The sequence below is a fragment of the Pleurodeles waltl genome, chromosome 6, assembly GCF_031143425.1.
Source record: "Pleurodeles waltl isolate 20211129_DDA chromosome 6, aPleWal1.hap1.20221129, whole genome shotgun sequence".
NCBI classification, from domain to species: Eukaryota; Metazoa; Chordata; class Amphibia; order Caudata; family Salamandridae; genus Pleurodeles; species Pleurodeles waltl.
This window is the reverse complement of record NC_090445.1, coordinates 875,481,691-875,502,730: the sequence shown is the minus strand read 5'-3', so window position 1 is coordinate 875,502,730 and position 21,040 is coordinate 875,481,691.

Here is a 21,040-nt window from a genome sequence, read left to right as displayed (position 1 = left end):
CAGAAATGTAGACGCATGAGCGTCAAAAAAGACGCACGTGTCAAAAAATTACACATATGCGTGGAAAAATGACACTCACTGCCATGATACATCCATTGGCCCTGAGCGGTAATTCCCATACTGTACCCCATGAAATTGGTTAAGTATGCAAACTTTCAGAAAATATGGATGCAGGGTAATTTCTAAGCATGTGCGTCAAAATAAAATGACGCACAGACTGTAAACGTTATAATATTTTGAGGCATAAGAATAAAAACGCACCACATTTGAGGCAGGAAGTGATGTAATAGGATATCCTGTTTACAGAAGTGGTACAGTGGGTGTACTTTCACTTTCCAGTCTATGATATTTCCCGACTGTGTGGCTGTGTTCTGACTGCTCTCTGTGCATTTTGTGATTTGGTCTCCTATGTGGTCTTTAAATTGTCTTTTGGTGTTTCCTAAGTGTCTGTGTTCTCCTGTGTAAGTGTTTATTTTGTCATGTCTGGTGTGTACATTTGTCTTTGTACTGTTGGGAGTCTGTTGTGGGTAGTCTTAGTTTGGGGATAGTTGGGATGTTTTCTGTAAAAAAACAAAAATCATTTCCCTCTCCTACTTTTCCTTCATTCTCCTCTATAACCCTTTATTCCTTTTTTCTTTTTTTGCTAGCATGTTAGGTAGGCCTAGCCTTGGCAGGATGGGAAAGGAGGAGCTGGGGGCCTTTATTTGGCTTCCTACCTTTAAAGATAGAAGCAGGTGGGTATGTGATACAGGGGTATCACACAGAGGCAAGGAGTCTCCGGTGGGCAAAGGTCCTGCATCAGCTCCAGCGAATCTACAACACACCGCGCAATGGCCACCAGCTGAAACACCGTTGGGCTGACCTGGTTGCCAGGGAGCAAGACCTGCTAGACCACCTGGGGATTGTGATTGGTGGCCCTGTTGGTGAGTACAATTCAGAGTAATGTGCACATTTAAATTCTCTGTAGTGACATTAGCAGATTTGTTCATATGCTGCAGGCACTGTTTTTGGACATGTGGAATACAAGTTAAACATACTGTTGCCGTGAGTTATACAATAATTCCTACACATTACCATAATTTGTTGACGCTACAGCTGCACTAACTTACAAAACACAACTGGAGCCTGTAAATTAGTGCTGCCTTCACATCAATAGATGATGCAAATGTGGCTGTAACATATGTTTATGCATGGTCTGTGAGTGTACCAGGAAAGACATGTTTTTAATCCAGATATATTAAAGAAATTATGTGTCCCTCAATTATTTCGGATACATGTCTGAACTGGATTCTGACACATACGTAATAAGTTATAGCTGACCTCAGGTAACATTTTAGACTGATATTTGGACTTTGTTGTGCCACAATTAAATTAGGGATGGATGCCAAAAATAATGCACACGGGTTCATATCTAAATGTTAGGTGCAACTTACCATAGCTGTGGCACATAAAATGAAGCAAATGATACAAATTGAGGGGTAACAACTATCCCTGGACCACTGTACATTGTACCTGTGTGTTTTACATTGGTCTTAGTCACAATAGCTGGGTGACTGGTATTGCAGTCCTCTAGGAAAGTAGGTTTGCATGTCTCCCATGAATACACATGATGAGAGGAATACACTCCATGAATGAGTCTGCAAACAAATGATGGAGCATGTCTGCCACCACATGATAGTTGGTGTCACTGCATGTGTGCAGATATGTGTGCATCACTCACTGGAGTGCCCGGGTCTGTACATGTTTGCAATGGTATGTCGGATGCAGTATCATCATGTCTGAAAGGCTTGACTTTCTGATGTAATCTTACATGCACTAATTGTATTTGGAAGTGTTGTACAGTGCACAGACATTGAGCACATTTCTCCATTCCATGCTTTACAGGTGAACCTGCCCCCTACACTATCGGAGAGGTGGCTCGATTTGCGGACCCAGACATCTACAGTAAGTGTTGATGATTCTATTCTGTGTTGTGTTTGCTGCTGTTGTGTGATTGACTCCTGTGTGCTGGACACATAGCAAGGTGTGATGCGCTGGTCAATGATCGGATATATTACTTGAGTGGAGTATCATTTTTTTTCCCCATCTTTGAGTTAGACAATCATTAGCGTATAGTTATATTTTGGGATTGTAGTGCAGCCCTGTAGGCACGGCCATTTGAATAGGGTGACATTTGTTACTAAAACTTTTATTAAGAAAATTTAGCAGAGGACCATATTTATAATTTAGTCAGCAAGTCAGACCCTTAATCTCACAGTATAGGGATGCCAAAGTCTTACCCACAGACTTGAGCCTCCCTGTTCACTAATGAACATGTTTGACTGTATGTTTGACTTCCTAGCAGCATGTAGCTCCACATGTTGTGCTATGTGTATGTGGCACTTGAGTACAATGTCATAGGTGTGCATGCAGCTCATGGCCAGATGTGTGCTTGCATCTATCTGCTTGTTGTAAGTCATGTGTTACTGATAGGAAATGTTAACAATTGTCAGCATTTCCAAACATAAGTGTGGATGGGATTGTCCAAGGTTTGGGTGTATCCTAGTTGGACATCCTGCTTACCTGTGGTGGACTGCCCAAACCCATGTACAGCTGTCCAAAGCTTCCTGGGTGTCCTAGATGTTGGAAAGTATTTGTTGCATGTCCACCTCCCGCCTCAGGCGCAGGCGTAGGGTTGTGAAAACTGTCCCTAGGACTGATGATCCAAGTTTAGTACACAGACATGTAAATCTGTAAGTCACTTGTCCAAAACTAGGATACCCACTCATGATTAGCAACTGCATTCTATCCTGGTAATTCCATTTACAACTTGCAGATCTTGTGGCCCTTGATTGTCATCCAGAAGTTCGTCATTAGTTGGCCTGGCACTGGTGGAGGACTTGCAGCATTTTTTTACGTGACAAATGGCTGAACAATGATGCATAGGTCATTTAAGTTGTTACCCATCATTTAGAGTATTGCTGTGCTGGTTGAGAGGACATGTGTAGGCTGCATTGGCATGTACTTACTCAGGGACAATCAGTGATCTGTATGATGATATGGGCTGTTTCTGGTACATTAGATGTATTGTCTGATTTACTTCTGGAGCCATATCACACAATGACGTACCCAATGTTTGGTTTAATATTTGTTTTAACAGCTGCCAATATGAATCCCATCCAGATTCGGGAGTTTCAGTGCTGGGCGATGCGTTACCGCCACATTCTGGATGTGGAGTCTGGGTTCCGCCACATGGCAAGACGTTATCGCCATAAAAGAGCCTCTGGAGTGTGGAGGGCATTTGCCCAAGGGGGCCCTTCGGTGTCCACCACAGCCATCACCATCACTACCACCCAGGTGGTACCAACCTTAGCAGGCACCTTTGCTGGACCGTCAACCTCCACTGCTCCAGGACCTGTCACAGCACCACCTGCACTTTCTCCTACAGGCATGGCACCAACAAGGGGACATACTTCTTCAACTGGCACCCAGACCACCCCTGCTGCAGTCATTGACCCAGCAGATTTTCAGCAGATGCAACGGAACTTGGACCGTATGTTGAGGAAAATGACCAGGCTGCAGCAGGAGGTGGCACAAGTGAATCAGAGGGTGCGTGCCATTAAGAAGACCCTGCAGAGGACGGACTTGCAAAAATTTACCCTCAGCCATGATTCCCTCCCCTCCCTCATCTTTCCTGGTTCTTTTCATTAGTGGGTTTAGGGGGCTTAGTGTTAGGTTAGAATAGGCTGTCAGTTTAGTTAGTAGTAGTGGGTGGGGGGGTTGGTGTTATGATACCTTTAATATCTGTTTTTTATTATGTGTGTGGGATGATGTTGGGGTTTTGGTGTTTAAAAAAATAACATTAAAATATAAAAATACTAAAATATATATATTTGTTTAGTATAAGATAGTATGTGTTTAGGTTAGTATATGTTGTCCTCCATGTGTCCCGTCTTATAAGGGGGGTGGGGGTTGATGTTTAGATCGTTTCGTTAAATGTGATAAGTAAGTTTAGCTTAGTTAGGGCCAGTTGTGGGTAATGCGTAGTTAGGATAGGTTAGGTTAGGTTAGGTTAGGTAAGGTGTTTCCCCTGGTTCTAGCTTCTGTTTTTACTATATAATAAATATTTAGGTAACCCTTTACAGTATGTGTCACATGCGTGGGGATCAGGGCATTGGCATGGGTGAACAGTGTCTCTTTAGTATTAGCTTTTGCGTCCCATCCTGCAACCAAATCCGGATTGACCTGTTACATTGGCAGCTACACCAAAGCTACTTTGCTAAGATTCTGCCATCCATTGCACCCACCACTCAAGGTTACTATGGATCCCAAAGTGTTGTTAATTTTTGATGTATGTTTTCAATCTCACATACTTTGCTACCAGAATTGGTATTGAGGACACTGTGTGAAGTCTGCCTGCAGCCTGATAAGCGAATCCTTATAAGGTGGGTGGTAGTATGCTCTCATGTAGTATGGTAAACATAACTCACACCTATCATTTGTTACAATGTTCAGCCCAGTTACATATTTGTACGTACACTCATACACATCCATTCATGCAGTATGGTGTGTGTGATGTTAAATTTGGGTCAAATGTCCCATACGTAAGTTTTGGCTTGAAGAAAAAGTTGAAGGCAATAATTTTTGGCTTAGACATTTCTTGAGGAAGCATTATTCTGTCCAACACAGCATTATGGTGTATAGTTTCAATTTTCCTCAGAATTAACCCTCAAGAAGGGCAGATGATGGTACAATCCAGACCACTGTGCATAGTTATCAGCCAACATTCTTTCAGGTCAGTTGTACTGGTTATCTATAATCATTGACCTGAGGTAAACATCACTGATGGCCATCACGGTTGATATGTCACATTACACAGAGACAAAGTGGTTGTGTAAGTGCTATTTATTATAAAGTGCTGTAGTGCTTTATTTACATTGTCCATGATTGTGAGTCCATTAGTGTGACACCTTCCATTGTGATCCTACACAAGTGCAAAAGGACAGGTCATTGGACATGCTGGGGTGAAGTGTCAGACAGTGCAGAGGGACAGGATTTGCCAATGAGTTAGTGAGAGACAATCACAGGGCATGGTGACAAGATAAACAGTGGTCTGAAGAACAGTGCTCGAGTGCAGTTGTTTCAAGACTGGCATGTTACAAAGCACAAGACCTTGGTAATAGGAGGCCATGTGGCAGGGACTAGTGCTACCGGGTACTCTTACGGGTGAAGGTGATCTGTTCCACGTCTTCATCTTCTGATGTGTGTGTCGTCTCCTCTGCCCTTGGTGGTGGTGGTTGTGAAGGGGCAACACACACCTCAGTGTTTCAAGACGTGGAGTCAGACATCCTGGTAGCTGCCAACTGTGGGGCTATTCAGGGCAGTACTGCAGCAAGGAGGATCCACTGGTTCTTAAGTATAGCAGCCACATCACTGTGGTAGGCAGCCAGGTCGGCCCTGAGGGGTTCAATATTGCCTTCGTGCACACGTTGACAGGATTGTTGTTGTAGGTGTTGTGTCAATTCTGTTACAGCTGTGCTGATTTACTGCAACCTTTTTTCAAGTTCCTGCAAGATTGATGTTCGCCCTTGCATGGCTGCTGCCTGTTCTGCAGTTGACATCATGCACAATGCACCCTCTCTAGGCTGGCTGACATATTTTGCATCCCCACCTGCACCTCCTTGGCCAGCTCCCGCTGTACTCCAACTACAGTCCTCTCAAAGCTGGTGCCAGTGTCGTCAGAGTCCTCAGCTGGGTTGGAGCTGGCAGGTCGTACAATTGGGGTGGTGGGTGGGTCCTATGTGATGGCTGCTACTTCTGTGCTCCTCCTTGTGACTGAAGGTGGGGTCTGGAGGGTCCCAAGGACATCTTTGAGGGTCTGCTGGCTGATGTTTGTCAGCTCGTCATCCATGTCATCAGGGTAGTCCTGGACAGGCATAACCGCAGGAGAGCCATCGTCCTCTGCAATGAGATATGGTACAATTAGTGTGTCTGTGTTGTGGGATTTGTAATGTGACGTGCCTGCCGTCCTATTAGTTTCACATTGTGATCTTGGTTCCGGTTCATTACTCCTGTCTTTCATATTAGCATTCTCCCATGGCCTATGCCCCACCTGCATGTCACATGTATTTTGGGCAGTTTGGGGACTTGTCAGCATCACATCCTCTAGGTGTTGGTTCTGGCCTATTTGTGAAGTGCCACCTTCTTGTCCTACTCAACCCTCCGTCCACTTCCATTCTCATGGTGAGGCCTTTCAATGGCTGTGGGTTGTCTGATGGCACTTGCGCCACACCTAACATTCTGGAACTGACCCAGTCTCTGATATTTCACATCCAGCCATATGTTGCTGAGACCTAGCATATATTATGTATTGCATTGGAATGGCACGATACGGATGTCTGCATTGGTAGTGTGTAATGCTGATGTTGGGAAATGTGTGCTAAATTGGATTGCATTGATGGTCCTAGCAGTGTTCCGGTTCCTCCTCTGACTGTGCGGGGGTATTTCACTATCCAGTTACTTATGCCCTCCCCCTCAATGCTGTTGTCTGAGCAGTATGACATTTGGGATGTTGCATGGTGTTATTGGAGCTATTCTGACCCAGGCAAATGGTGGATCCTGACATATGCAGCCTGGGTATGACATTAGTGCTGTGTACCTCATAATGTTTATTACAATGGCTGATGTTTGTAGCAACTATGGACAATCACATTTGACAGGATTGGAACATTTGTATTGATTTCAGGGGATTGATAACGTTGTCATCCTGACCCCTTTAATTTGGGTGTGTCTGATCCATGAGGACGTTACTGCAATTAGCTACTTGACCTGCACACACAGCAGAGGTGGTAGTGGCAACTGTGGTCAATGTTAAATTCCACTTGCAGATATGGCCTGAGACTGTTAATTGAGCCCTTGTTCATGTAGGGAGAATGCCAGCTGACGTGTGACAGCAGGCCAGTTTAACATTGTACCCTACCCTCCTGGCCTGGCTTTACCTTTCCAACATCCTTGGCATGGCAGCATACCCCCATGCAAAGGTTGTTGGTGTAGTGTAGTACTGTGCCCCAGGTTTCCTCTGAACGGGCCATGCCCCCGTGCCATGCCCCTTTACCCATGCCACTCCGTGAATATCATGACTTACAGGCATTGTATAGTAGGTATGTCCCCCCCCCTCTTGCAGTTAACATTTGTGCATTTTAGTTTCCCGTGCCACTTACCCAGCATCTGTGTTGTCTCCTGGTAGTCTGCGCTGTCCTGTCCTTGAATCCCTGTGATAACGATCTCAGGGATGACAGCTGCCACCATCTCCTCCATGGAGTCCAGGGGCTCCTGCGGTGCTAGACTCCCAGCTCCGGTCTGCAGTGCTGCCTTCCTGTTCCTGGCCCTCTTTTCCTTGGTCCTGCGCTTGCAGTCATGCCAGCGTTTCTTGCACTCGATGACTGTTCTCCGTACTTCTGCCACATTGTTGATCTTGTCAACAATTTGTTGCGGTATTGCCTCTCTCCTAATGATTGGCAACTTTGAGGTGACAAACAGTTGGTGCTGGTGTTCCGTCACCTCTCTCACCAGAATTTCCTGCTCCTCTGCACTGAAGCAACACTTTTTCTTCTTCTAACTGTCCTGGGTCTTGTGTTGGTCCTCCTGGCTGGTTTCTGGTCTGTTGTCATCTTCCTGGGGTCTGTGCAAGCATCTGGGATCCATTTTGGCTCTCCTTAGCACATTTTGCTGTGTTTGCGCCGCTTTTTGACGAAATTGCGTCAAAAAAGGCGCGTATCCGGTTTGCGACGTCGTAAACCGGCTCACAGTCATTTTCACCGCATTAACGTAGTTTTTCTTTACGAAGTTACGCACTGGTTTGAATAAAAAAAAAAAAAAGACTCACACCAGTGGTTTGCGCCGCCATGCGTCAAAGTATAAATTTGACACCCGAGTGGCGCAAAGAAATGGCGTTAGCCGATGGTAAAACTTGACACAAAACTGTGTCAGCACAGTTTTGCATCAACAAGTATAAATATCGCCCTCAATACCCCTATTGGAGGTGTAGGGTGCTGTATATCCAGACCAGCTTCCTCAGAGATGGGACGAGAGTGATGGTGATGATGAGGAAGGGGAAGATGTAAATTCCAGGGCCCAAATGATACAATTTTACTTCCAGTAACTATGTGGGACTAAGGGCTGAGATTGGTGTCTGTGCATCATACTGTCAGTGTGCCTTGTCATCTAGGGGGAGTTTGAATGTACTAATTGCAACTGTGTCCTGGTCCGCATAGGACAGAATACAATTTAGTGTTTCTTTTTCTAAACATATTGTGACAAAACAACACGTAAGGCAATTCGGTAATTCCATGCTACGCAGGTACAAATAAAGTAGTTAGCAGCCAGCGGCATCCATACTTCACTTTGTTCACACATTATGACAGGTGACAATGTTACAGATGTGATATGTGTTTTATTTGGTGCAGGGATTGAATCGTGCAAATTACAGTTATGGGAGTGGTTCAAGGTGGTTATCCTAAAAGCCAACATGGTGGCAGCCTTGTTGTAAGTATTGGTGGGTCCATCAATGCTTACATGAGTTCTTAACTATTGTTAGCACTGTTTGGTGGTTGATTGTGTGGGATAGTTGGTGGACAGTTTTTACCTGAGTCACTTCTTTGAGGGGGGGCCTTGCTCTTGGCAGGTGTTCCAGCCCCATATCTTGGCCAGAGGGTCCGTTTGGCACCTATAGGGGATGAGATGAATGTACCCTGTGTTTCCTCTGAGGGTAGTTCGTGTGAAGTTGCTGCTGATGCTCTCACTGTCCGGTCTGTCTCCTGTGCTGCAGTGGGGGCTTCCTGTACTGTGTAGGCCTCAGGCTGGGTTTGTACAAGCTGCAGCATTGCACCTGCTATGCTGGCCATTGTGGCATTGTGCATTTTCCACTGCTCCATTGGCTCTTGGTGGTGTGCTTGCTGCATCCTCTGACTCTGCCCCAGGGTGGATACTATCTGGGCCAATCTGTCCTGGGTATGGTGGTAGGCCGCCAGGACCTCAGAAATCACATCCTGGGCTGCAGCATCCATCCTGTGGCCTCCCCCCTGGGCCAGTGATATTCCCACTGGGCCTAGCCCCCTGTGTCTGTGTCCCCTGCACAGATCTGGCAGTGCCACTTGTACGGGGGCCATCTTCTTCCTGCCTGTTGGTTGGGGGTGACTCTGGCCTCAGTACCTGTGTTCCACCAGTCTGTGGCCTGGATACACAGGTGTGTGGACGGTTGCCCTGGCTGATGTTCTTGCCTGGGTGGTGGGGGTGTCAGTGGTATCCTGGGTGGGGCTGCTGGATGGTGACAGTCCAGGACTGTGTGAGGGGCCAGCCTGCTCATCAGTGTCCAGGGTTCCATCCCCAGTGTCCTGTGAGGTGCCTCTGTCTACCTGGGGGGCACTGGCACTCCTTGTCCTGTCTGTCAGGGTGGCATGGGTGGTGGTGTTAGGGGAAATGGACAAGTCTGTTACATTCGCCTGGTCGGATGGGGTGCAGAGGCCTGGGCGGGTTTGTGCAGCTTACACACTTTGAGACCATGCAGGATGCTTTAGTGGGGTTAGCATTGCTTTTGGCTTTGTATGTGGAGGTGCATTGTGGGTGTCATAGGCCATTGTGTTTCCTTGCAGGGGTGGGTGGCTGTGCACAAGGGGAGGGATGTGGGCCTGTTAGTGGGTTTGTGAGCATGCAGAGGTGGTGGATTCAGTGCCTGTGGGCTGTGTGGGGTGTTGGGCCTGGTGGGTATTGGAGGGGTGGGGTGGTGCATGCATTCCAGGTGTGATCGATAAGGGGTAAAAGTAGACTTACCAGAGTCCATTCCTCCAGTGAGTCCCTCAGGGTGCAGGATGGCCAGTACCTTTTCCTCCCAGTCAGTGTAGTCGGTGGTGTTGGTGGAGGTCCTCCTCCAGTCTTCTGGACTGCAATGTGGTGCCTGGATGCCATGGCCCTGACCTTCCCCCGCAGGTTGTTCCATCTCTTGCGGATGTCGTCCCTGGTGCGCGGATGGTGTCCCACTGCATTGACCCTGTTGACAATGATCTGCCATAGTTCCATCTTCCTGGCAAAGAGTGTGTGCTGCACTTGAGCCCCGAATAGTTGTGGCTCGATCTTCAGGATCCTGTCCACCATGGTCCTTAGCTCCCTTTCTTTGAAGTGTGGATGTTTGGGGGGTGACGTGGTGAGTGTGGTGAATGGTGTCTGGGGTGGAATTGTGGTGAGGGTGCTCTTCTGTGGTTGGGTGCGAGTCCTGTGGATTGTGGTGTTCGGTGTCTGCCTCTGATGTTCTCGGTGATCGTTGGCCTACTTTTGTTGCAAAGGATTGTGGGGTGTGTCTGAGTGTTTTTATGGTCTTGTAGATGTGTGTCAGGTGTGTGGGTTTCTAACTTATCTAATGTGTGCACTTCTTACTGTTGGGTCCACTTGCCTCCCGTGGCAGTCTGCACCGCCAATGGTTGTTCGGCTTCCACTGACCGCCAAGGTGATTTGTGCATCATTATTTGGAGGGTAGGATGTGGGTGTGCTCGGTGGTGGCGGGATGGGAGGTCCAGCATTTCGATTTGACTTATACTGGGTCCTCCCTTGTGTCTGGACAAAGCTAAACTTCTATGATGAGCTCTAATGAGAGCAAAACATGTGTCAGGTGTTAGTCTATGCTTAAAAACTTTGCTAGATGAGGTAAGCAAATCTAGAATGTAGCTGGTGTTGCAGGGTGTTCCTTACTGGAGCTGCTCTCCACCTAAATTTGGGAACTACCCAGAGTTCTCTCTTCCTTTTTGCATAATTTATGCATCACTCTAACCCTGAAAGGGATTTGTTTTGACTTATACTGGGTCCTCCCTTGTGTCTGGACAAAGCTAAACTTCTATGATGAGCTCTAATGAGAGCAAGACATGTGTCTGGGGTTGGTCTTATTCGTTCCAGGTTGGCTTGGATGGTATTTTGCCAGTCCAAAGCTAGAATACTGTGCCTTGAGTGGTAAATGGCTTTTGTCATTTTACAGCTCAGCAAGGTTGACATTGTGAAAAACCTGTGCTTAAAGACTTTGCTGTACAAATGGCAAAAGACTTTGGGGCATATTTATACAATGACGCCCGAGCCCGTGAACGCCAAAATTCTGCAGTGTGCGTTATTTTCTGGATGCGGGAAACCGCCTTGCGTTAATGAAATGCAAGGTAGACGTTCCCATCCAAAAAATGACGGACACCGTGCGCCACATTTATGCTATCACGCAAAAATCCCGCACGGCCGGGAGGCGGAGTCGGAAAATGTCGCACAGCCCGGTTTGCGTCAAATAATAATGCCTGGGTCAGGGCAGGCGTTAGAACGGGGCAAACACACCAGTTTTTAAGGAAAACACACAGAAGCAACATCAAAGCTAAAAAGGGAAGACATGGAGATGCTTTTCATCCAGCATGCACGCAGACGCAGAGCACAGGACCAACAACAGCAGCTTCCACAAAACCAGCAGGGACCCCAAAGGTAACGCAGAAGGCAGGAGAGGATATTCAGGACCAGGACAACCCTTCTGGGACTCCGGCAACAAGACATCATCCAGAGGTACAGACTCAACTGGCAAGTCATTCAGCAGCTGCTGCGCAACATTGAGCCACAGTTGGCACCCAGCTTGCAGACACCCCACACCATTCCACCAGAAACCAGGCTGCTAGCTGTCCTCCACATGTTGGCAAGTGGCTCCTTTCAAACCACTGGTGCCCTGGTTGCCGGGATCTCACAGCCCTCATTGTCTGTTTTCCTACCCAAGGTATTGGATGCCATCATCTCCCTCACACCCCGCCACATCAGCTTCCCCAACACACAGCAGAAGCAGCAGGAGACCAAACAGGGCTTCTATCAAATCAACGGTTTCCAACACGTGCTTGGTGCCATTGACTGCACACATGTACGCATTGTGCCACCTGCTGCAACCGAACATCTATACAACAACAGGAAGCACACACACTCCATCAATGTGCAGGCCATTGGCGATCACCGGGAATTGATCACCAACATCGAGGCAAAGTATCCTGGGAGTGTACATGATTCATTCATCTTCCGCCACTGCACCATCAATCAACACTTCCAGGATGGACAATATGGAAATGGCCTACGTGTTGGTAAGTACTGAAACCCAATTATATACACACAGCACATTAACCCTGTAGGACACAAAACATACACCACTACATTGACACGTACCAGAAAGACACTGAGGTTGTGACACTGCTAGGCATGTTTGAATTCCTGACCCAATGGGATACACACCTATGGACAAATGACAGTTCCAAATAACAACAGATGCCACTCCACAGACACAAGGGAACAATTTAAAACGACACAATGACAATGACATGGCCTTAACTGGCAGTACAACTTGGAAGATTCATCTTTCAATATCACATCAATAACACTCAAACAAACATCCTTCCAAGCAATAAGTACTGTGTAAGAAGTGTGCAATGTCTTTTGCTGCAGGTCAAACACCATGAGACACATAGCATGATGATGACTACAATGAAGGTGACATGGAATCATTGAGGCAGTACCAATATCTCACATCATTCCTGCTCTGGCATTGCCCACTACCATTAAGCAAGTGGACTGTGCTAAGAACACATTGATGTGACAATATTGAAAGTGCACATTGCTACACATAAGGTTTGAGACAATTACACATATACACAACAGATGTACAGGCATATGGACCTTCTGACACTCAAAACGTCAACCTCACAACCAAGTTAGCCAGCTGAACTGGACCAGGTTCAGTAGTATAGGTACATGTTTGAACATGAGTCAACTCAGCAAGGGCAGAGAAATAGGTCTGCAGAGAACTTGTCACACATGGGATATTTGTGCATTGTCAATTGTCAACAATTCAGTGCTGACAACTTATGGAGATGTGTTGTACATTGTCACCTAGCCAAATCAAAGGGCCTCACTGATGTTTAACAAATTCTATTACATATGTTAAATTGGATGGGATCTCCAGGCCGTATAGATGCAACTGTGTTACCACCACTGTGGAACTGATTCTGTGTATGGAAGTATCATTTCATCCCCAGTTAAGACACATGGACACCTCTTTCACATGACATAATGCAAGGGAGTACACAATGTACTGCAACTCTACAAAAATACTGCTGACATCCGGTCAATCAGCCAAACACCAGTTCAGATAATGAAACAACCCAATGCTGATGGTAATTCCCAGAAGGCTAGGAGTCCACACAATAACACAAACGAGTCACAGACAACACAAGAGAAGAACTACCATCCAAAGTGATAATTATGGAGCTAGCAACATCAAAATGTTCTCACTCATTTTCTCTTTCAGCTGATCAGGGGTATGGTATCCAGCCCTGGATCATGACCCCATTTGCAAACCCAAGCACAGCATCAGAGCGTTCCTATGATGATGCACATCGGATGACACGCACTAGGGCCGAGAGGACTTTTGGCATCCTGAAGTCAAGATTCAGGTGCCTCGACATCACTGGAGGCAGCCTCCTATAGTCACCAGAAATGGTCTGCAAGATCATTTTGGCCTGTGCCATCCTGCACAAAATTTGTGTAAGGAGGAACATTCCCCTCTATGAACCCGACCCACAAATGCCTGAAGAAGAGGAGGACGTTGTCCATTAACATGAGGGGGACCATCCAAACACAGCAGCAGGATTACGACGGAGACAACACATTGTCCAAAACTTTTTTTTAACTATAGCCGCCATCACCACTGTCTTACCATACGTCAATAAACACCTATTCTAATCACTATATCATGGTCTAGGTAATCATTTTTGCATGACATTAGCCCGAGTATTCATAATCAGAGTGTAGCCCCATGGAGCTTTGCAGAAATACATAATAGGATACTGAAAAATCCACATCACATTTGATGGGTATGAATGTACAGCCAACTTCACACACACTGTAAATGACATATATCCTCTCCATTTCACATTTGAAGGGCAATAGCAGAGAACCACAGCTATTTCACACATACATGTTGGCAACATGGTTCATTGCAGCATATGGCACACAACAAAGACACCATCATTCACTAAGGAAATAAAATGCCTCATACATGAGGCAGTGGATGTGCTATTGCATTGGTAACAGGGATGTATGACCAGACCCTTAACAGCAGTAAGTGTGACATCAGCTATCTTTGCAAGGAGTATGGGTGACAAGAAATCCATGTAAGCAGCAAATGGATAACACGAGTGCCCCAGGTATGACTAGCATTGCTCACAAGACATCCCCTGCACATGCCATCCCAGGTCATAAATCCTGCCACTGCCATGTTTTCTGTCTCTCCCCACCCTTCCCGAGGGGGGCCTGGAAATGGACTATTGGTACCCAGATAATCCCTCATCTACACACACCCAGACTCACATTCTGACTCCAGTGTGCTTCCCTCTTTAGTATGGTATGCCATAGTCATTGCTCATCTGTCTGCATGGACTTCTGGTCAGATAATGCACTGCCTTGTAGTCTGTAGGACCTGTAATCACCTGTCCATTGCTTTCCATGTGAAAGGTACTGTTGGCCGTTTGAAGTTGATTCTCACCTACAGGACTTGAGAGAGTGAAGCTGCACACACCTGTGAGCACCTCCATGCAGATCAGCCATTTGAACATGCACTGCCCTTGCTGCTGCCTGGAACGGCACAGAAACTGCCATTATATGTAAATCACTGTTATGCATTGCCATATAAATCACTTGTGTCACACAGGCCTTGGGCTATTGTGTAACATTGCAGTACACAGGACAAAAACAGTTTACATTTTCCACAGTGTTGTTCCAGCTTTGACCAGTCTCAGTCTGCTCACTGTGTATTTGCCTTGTTCATTTCTGTTCCTGATTGACCCTGCCTCCTGTTAGCCTGACTGGTTCCTGTCTTTGCGTTACCATAAAGGTTCCCTGTGGCTACATTTATCTCATAGTTGCTTTCCATGCCCTCACTTTCCTCCTGGGGTATTGTGTCAGGTAGGTCTACAATGAATACTCAAATACATTGTATAGCGTAATCCATTTACTTATCGTATCATGGGGTGGAACTTGTCTTCAAATAGCCCAATCACGGCCCATTCCTTGCCTGGGTTTCATGTATGCATGAGTGACAAATAGTGACAGTGTACCATGGCTGTATGCATGGATTGGGTATGGTGCCTCCAGCACAACAAACAACGTCAGATAATGTGCATGAAATGTCAACACATGTTTGTACCCTGACTGTCCACACACTGATTCACATCGGGCCCCAAAATATTGATGGGGCTTGCGTGGTGAATAGCTGTGAGATTAATCAGCACAGAGGCACTGATGTTCCCGGCTGCAGTGGGAATTTTAGAGGCCACCCTGTGTACAAATGTTAGGAAACCTGCCGGTTTAAAATTTCTGATCCATTAACTTTGTCAGCACACCAAGGTTGCCCCGTTGTCAGTCTCAGAAAAATTCTGCAGTGCCATTGCTGGACTATCCCCATGTGTGTTCTCAATTCCTCTTTGGCTTTCGTTCAATTCAGCTGTGAAGGATGCTTTGTTAATGCAGGGAATGGCTCCACAGACTCATGACTAGACCTGCACGTAACTGTGACAACATGGACCCCAATAATGACGCAGGCTACACATGGGCCCACACACTTGAACTGGACACCTTTGTGCAATTAACCACTGGAAATATGTGAACACGTGCTGCTTGGTCTGCTGGTCCTCCACTTCCACAGGAGAAACATAGGTCATTTATACGACTCAAACTGTGGCGTGACATTACATTTGTGGATTGGTTTTGGGACGCGGTGTCACAAACACCGTACCCACATAGCATTTTCAAATGCCTGACTCATGGGTAGTATACAAGCAAGTGTCCAGGAAGTGGTATCCAACATTCCAGGACATGTGATGGCTTAGTTTTGGAACATTGCAATGATCAACCTCTTCTATCTATCCTGTGCATGGTTTGTTAGGGGAGATGCTTATGTCCCACAAATCTGTGAAGTTCACACAGCATTTGTTGCTACGTGTGTGATAAACATTTCTTTACTCATTTCCACACTGAATAGCATCTGATGATTGTCCACATTGACAACACATGCATACAAGCACATTTATGAAAACACGTCTTGTGATGATCACACAGTGGGACAACTAAAAGTGTAAGAGCCATTTCACACACATTGACATTCAGGCAATGAGTTACTGTATTGAGTTGCATAGCCTTGCTATCCTCTATTGACGCACAACCTGCTCAAACTGGGTAATACTAATTTGTATTTAAAAAGTTTGGGGATCTATTCCGTCATTGAAGAGTGCAAAACCGGTACAACAACTAGAGGATCATGGTCCGCAGTAGTGTGATCTGCCACATGTGCCCATACACCGGAATGCACAATGGAGGTGCTAACAGCCTATCTCTGTATAGTTACAGCTGTCATGTACTATAAAATTTGAGAAATGACCCAAACCCAGTAAAAGACAAATTTTGATGCATACGTGTAAAAAAAGATGCACATGCGTCAAAAAACATGCATATGTGTAGAAAAATGACGCTCACTGCCATGATACATCCATTGGCCCTGAGTGGTAATTCCCACATTGTACCCCATGAAATTGTTTAACTATGAAAAATATTTGAAAATATGGATGCGGGGTAATTTCTAATCATGTGCGTAAAAAAAAAACTATGCACAGACTGTAAGCATTATAATATTTGACGCATCATGATAAAAACACACCGCATTTGAGGCAGGAAGTGATGTAATAGGATATCCTGTTTACAGAATTGGTACAGTGGGTGTACTTTCACTTTCACTTTGCAGTCTGATTTTTCTTGACTGTGTGGCTGTTTGGACTTGTCTCTCTGTGAATATTGTGAATTTGTCTCCTGTGTGCTCTTTATATTGTCTTTTGGTGTTTTCTAAGTGTCTGTGGTATCCTGTGTAAGTGTCTTTTTGTCATTTCTGGTGTCTAATTTTGTCTTTGTACTGTTGGGAGTCTGTTGTGGGTAGTGTTAATTTGGGGATAGTTGGGCTGTTGTAGCGTTATTTACTTTTCATTTCCCTCTCCTCCTTTCCCTTCATTATCCTCTTTACCCCTTAATTCCTTCATTTTTTTCAAGCATGTTGGGTAGGCCACGTCTCGGTCGAATGGGAAAGGAGGAGCTGGGGGATTCATTTGGCTGGTGTGCCACTTCCTCCCATTGATGATGGAAGCAGGTGGCTGGGTGAGACAGGGGTATCACACAGAGGCAAGGAAGCTCCGGTGGGCAAAGGTCCTGTGCCATCTGCAACGCATATACAACACACCGCGCAACGACCACCAGCTAAAGCACCGTTGGGCTGACCTTGTTGCCTGGGAGCAAGACCTCCTGGACCACCTGGGGATTGTGATTGGTGGCCCTGTTGGTGAGTACAATTCAGAGTAATGTGCACATTTAAATGCTCTGTAGTGACAGTAGCAGATTTGTTCATATGCTGCAGGCAATGTTTTTGGACATGTGGAACGCAAGTTAAACATACAGTGGCCGTGAGTTATACAATAATTGCTACACATTACCGTAATTTGTTGACGCAACAGCTGCACTGAGTTACAAAACACAACTGGAGCCTGTAAATTAGTGCTGCCTTCACGGCAATAGATGATGCAAATGTGGCTCTAACATATGTTTTATGCATGACTGTGGGTGTACCAGGAAAGACATGTTTTTAATCCAGATATTTTCAAGAATTTGTGTCCCCCAATTATTTCTGATACATGTCTGAACTGGATTCTGACACATATGTACCAAGTTATTTCTAACCTCAGGTAATATCGTAGGCCGATATTTGACTTGGTTGTGCCGCAATTAAATTAGGGATGGATGCCAAAAGTAATGCACACTGGTTCATATCTGAATGTTTGGTGCTACTTTCCATAGCTGTGGCACATAAAATGAAGCAACTGATACAAATTGAGGGGTAAAAGCTATCCATGGCCCTCTGTTCATTGTACCTGTGTGTTTTACATTGGTCTTGGGCACAATAGCTGGAACAGAGCTAATGCATTTGCCATCTGTGTTACTCTATAGCCATGAACTTCTCATAAGTTATGGGATCATCATGGGATAATTGATGTTGGGGAATGCATGATCACTATGTATTACGTGCATGATGTCGTGCAAGGGACCCCTGACCAATTCCATCATACATATAAAGTTACCTAATACTTTGCTAGTTTAGTTTGGCACACCCCTGCTGATCTAGTGCAGCATATGTTTAATAACTAACTTCCCAGTATGGAGGCTATCACAGACATGGGTGTATGCTAAGATCAGAAGACCAGCATTCCTGTGACTGCTGCTATTCCGAAGGTACATACAAATTGAAACCTACATCATCATGATTGACACAGTGGTACATTTGCTAAACCATGTGTTAATATGACAGTGTCAGTTTGCTGTATAGCCGCTGATCAACCATCTTGGCAAATGTAAGATGATGAATGTGGCTCACTGTGATTTCCAAAACCCATAATGGGTACACAGGGCAATGAGTGACATTTCAGGTTTAATTACTACACCTGTGCCCATGCAGTCTGTCATGGATGACTACAATATACACTGTCAACATATATCTCCTTGTTGTATCCAAATATTCAAACTGGTCAATCCATGGCTAGCCTCAAACTGTCACCAATTAATGCACAGGATCCCTGCCATTATGGTGTCATAGGGGGCATATGTGGCTCAGGGTACACTGTTAATGTAGCATATGTAACCTAGACACAACACAGGCCCTACATGTAAGGGACCATAGAAAGCATGGTAAAGCATGACCTTAAATCAACCCACAGGTGCGTCACACAGTAAATGATTGTCCCTTGATGCACAAGCCACAATACCTGAGTGACTGGTATTGCAGTGTTTCAGGAAAGTGGCTTTGCATGTCTCTCATTACTACAAATGAGGAGTACACTCCATAAATGAGTCTGCAAACAATTGATGGAGCATGTTTGTCAACACATGATAGTTAGGGCCACTGCATGTGTGCAGATGTGTGTGTATCGCTCACTGGAGGGACAGGGTCCATACATGTTTGCAGTGCTATGTATGTTGGAGTATCATCATGCCTGAGAGGCTGGAGTTTCAGATTTAATGTTACACACAATAATTTTATTTGGAAGTGTTGTACAATGCACATACATTGAGCACTTTTCTCCCTTCCATGCTTTACAGATGGACCTGCCCCCTACAAAATCAGAGAGGTGGCTCGATTTGCGGACCCAGACATATCCAGTAAGTGTTGATATTTCAGTTCTGTGTTGTGTTTGCAGCTGTTATGTGATTGACTCCTGTGTGTTGGACACATTGCAAGGTATGATGTGCTGGTAAATGATCTGATATGTTACTTGAGTGGAGTATCACTTTTTTTCCATCTTTGAGTTGGACAATCATTAGCGTATAGTCCTATTTTGGGATTGTAGTGCAGCCCTGAAGGCATGGCCATGTGAATAGGGTGACATTTGTTGTTAAATATTTTATAAAGGAAATTTAGCAGAGGGCCATATTTATGATTTAGTCAGCAAGTCAGACCCTGAATCTCACAGAATAGGGATGCCAAAGTCTTACCCACAGACCTGAGCCTCCCTGTTCACTAATGAACATGTTCGACTGTATGTTTGACTTCCTAGCAGCATGTAGCTCCACATGTTGTGCTACGTGTATGTGGCACTTGAGTACAAAGTCATAGGTGTGCATGCAGCTCATGTCCAGATGTGTGCTTGCATCTATCTGCTTGTTGTAAGACAGGTATTAGTGGTATTAAATGATGTTGACAATTGCCAGCATTTACAAAAATAAATGTGGATGGGATTGGCCAAAGTTTGGGTGTATCCTAGTTGGACATCCTCCTTACCTGTGGTGGACTGTCCAAAGCTTCCTTGGTATCCTAGATGTTTGAAAGTATTTGTTGCTTCTCCATCCCCCCCCGAGGCACAGGCTTAGGGTTATAAAATGTGTACCTAGGTGTGATGATCCAAGTTTAGTACACAGACATGTAAATCACTTGCCCAAAACTAGGATACCCACTCATGATTAGAAACTGCATTCTATCCTGGCAATTCCATTTACAAATCGCAGATCTTGTGGCCCTTGATTGTCATCCAGAAGATAGGCATTAGTTGGCCTGTCACATGTAGAGGACTTGCAGCATTTTTTATGTGACTAATGGCTGAACAATGATGCATAGGCCATTTAAGTTGTTACACATCTTTTAGAGCATTGCTGTGCTGTTAGATAGGACATGTGTAGGCTGTGTTGGCATGTACGTCCTCAGGGACAATCTGTGATCTGTATGGTGATATGGCCTGTTTCAGCTACATTAGATGTATTGTCTGATTTTCTTCAGTAGCTTTATCACACAATGAAATACCTAATGTTTGGCTTTATCTTTTTTTAACAGCAGCCAATATGAATGCCATCCAGATTCAGGAGTTTTAGTGCCGGGCGATGCGTTACCGCCACATTCTGCATGTAGAGTCTGGGTTCCGCCACATGGCACGGCTTTATCGCCATGAAAGAGCCTCATGAGTGTGGAGGGCATTTGCCTAAGGGGGCCCTTCGGTGTCCACAACAGCCGCCACCACCACCACTACCACCCAGGTGGCACCAAGCATATCAGGCACCACTGCAGGACCATCGACCTCCACTGTTCCCGGACGTATTACAACACCACCTGCACCTCCCCCTACAAGCATGGCACCGACAACTGGACAAACATCTACAGCTGGCACCAGACCACCCCTGCTGCAGTCATTGACCCTGCAGATTTCCAAAGGATGCAACGTATGTTGAGGAGAATGAACAGGCTGCAGCAGGAGGTGTCACAAATTAATAAGAGGGTGCGTGCCATCAAGAAGACCCTGCGGAGGGTGAACTTGTGAAAATTATACCCTCTGCCTTGAATCCCTCCCCTCCCTCCTCTTTCCTGGTTCTTTTAATTAGCGGGTTTGGGGGGCTTAGTGTTAGGTTAGAATAGGCTGTTTAGTTAGTAGTAGTGGGTTGG